This window comes from Physeter macrocephalus, chromosome 4 (assembly GCF_002837175.3).
Source record: "Physeter macrocephalus isolate SW-GA chromosome 4, ASM283717v5, whole genome shotgun sequence".
NCBI classification, from domain to species: domain Eukaryota; kingdom Metazoa; phylum Chordata; class Mammalia; order Artiodactyla; family Physeteridae; genus Physeter; species Physeter macrocephalus.
The window spans coordinates 73366830-73369136 of record NC_041217.1 but is presented as its reverse complement, the minus strand read 5'-3'; positions in this window follow the sequence as shown (position 1 = coordinate 73369136).

The window sequence follows — 2307 nt, the reverse complement described above, 5'->3', positions numbered from 1 at the left end:
AGTATGATACAGGATATTAAAATGTTTTTTGAACTTTGAAGCATTATACAAATAATGATGATAAAATGATTGCCTTCCCATTGAAATGGTAAATAACACTTGATTATGGAAAAAAATCTTCAATTTATAGTATCTTCTAAACTCCAGCCCTCTGTTTCCAGTTGTCTACTTCGTGCTAGATGTATCCATCTCTATTCCATTGGTACCTCAAGCTCAACATTTTCATCATCTATTCCCCTTTTGTGATTCATTGAGTCACCTAAGCCAGAAATGAGAGCATCATTGTCAATTCTCTCTCTCTCCCTTATCCATTACTTTCCAAATATTTCTGAATCTATACCTTTTTTGTGTATCTCCCTTGCGGGTCTCCTAATTCAGGACCACAGCAACTCTTATTTGGAATAATGCCATGATCTCTTACAGTTCTGTTTGTTTTTAGTCTTGTTTCCTTTTAAACTCTCAATCATATTCTCTTCAAAATAGTCTAATGGAGATCTGATTATTCTACTTCCCCTTCTCAAAGGTATTCAATAGTTTCCAATCATTTAAATGTACTCTGCATAATATCAAAGCCCTTTTGTAAATCTTGACCTTTGTTTTTCTATCCAGCCTTACTTTTCTCCCTTTACAGTTTATACATGAGCAAATACAGTTCTTCTTCTTTTTTTTTTAAGCTTATTAGTTTATTTTTGGCTGCGTTGGGTCTTCATTGCTGTGTGCGGGCTTTCTCTAGTTGTGGTGAGCGGGGGCTACTCTTCGTTGCGGTGTGTGGGTTCCTCATTGCGGTGGCTTCTCTTGTTGCAGAGTGCGGGCTCTTGGCACACAGGCTCAGTAGTTGTGGCTTGCACGCTCTAGAGAGCAGGCTCAGCAGCTGTGGTGCATGGGCTTAGTTGCCCTGTGGCATGTGGGATCTTCCCGGACCAGGGCTCAAACCCGTGTCCCCTGCATTGGCAGGCAGACTCCCAACCACTGTGCCACCAGGGAAGTCCTGCAAATACAGTTCTTTTAGCTCCCGGATCAGCTTCCAAATTTCATCTCAAATGCTGCTGTCTCTGGGAAGCCTTCCTTGACTTGCCCAAAGAGACTTAGATATGCTTTCTTCTTTGCTCTCACTCTAATTTATAAATATTGCTTGTCTCCCCCCAATGGTCTGACAACATTCTGAAATAAAGAGATACCATGTCTTTTTACTTTGGTGTCTCCAGTGCCTAGCATGGTGCCTGTCACCCAAAAAGTATTTTAAAATATGAATGATTCTGTGGGTTGAGAAAATGCTGCGTACATTTAGAAGATGCCCTATTTGTTATGTTCTGGGAGCAGAAGAGCAAGTTTAGAGTCTTGGTTCTATTTATCATCTGTGTGACCTTGGTTGAGTCACTTGAAGTCTCCAAGCCATAGTTTTCTCAGCGTAGAAATGAGGATCAGTAGCTGCTTTATCTGTTTCACTAGGTCTCTTTGTCAGTCAAATGAGATTATGCATGTAAAGATGTTTTATAAGCTAAAACACTGTACAGTTGTTAGTTATTATGTGCTGACACAAGCTGAGCTTTTCTCACAACTCATTTTTTCTTGTTTGTGTTCATGTAAGGCCCTTTTTATCACTGAAACCATAAATACTCTTCTACAACATGTGTTCTGTTCATATCCATTTTTATCAGTAGGTGTAGCGTGTTCCTGTATATCATTCTTTTTTTTTTTAATACTATGTTTGGTTGCACCAGGTCCTAGTTGCGGCAGGTGGTCTCCTTAGTTGCGGCTCGCCAGCTCCTTAGTTGTGGCATTTGAACTCTCAGTTGCGGCACGCATGTGGGATCTAGTTCCCTGACCAGAGATTGAACCCGGGCATCCTGCATTGGGAGCGCAGAGTCTTATGCACTGTGCCACCAGGGAAGTCCCCCTATATCATCTTAAATGTGGCAAATTTAAAGGCTTTCTCAGTAGTCTAGTGGATTAAAAAGTTTGCAAAATCCTGAGAAATTACACTTCTCAGGGAGTATTTCAGTCATGGATTCTGTAATTTTTCCCTCAGATTTTAAAAAATTGCATTTTTTCAACTTTTGGAACTTGAAGGGAATTTTTATTATTATTTATTTACTTAATTTATTTAATTTATTTTTGGCTGCGTTGGGTGTTTGTTGCACGGGGGCTTTCTCTGGTTACAGCGAGCGGGGGCTACTACTGTTCATTGCAGTGCATGGGCTTCTCATTGCGGTGGCTTCTCTTGTTGCAGAGCACGGCCCCTAGGAGTGCCGGCTTCAGTAGTTGTGGCACATGGGCTTAGTAGTTGTGGCTCGTGGGCTCTAGAGC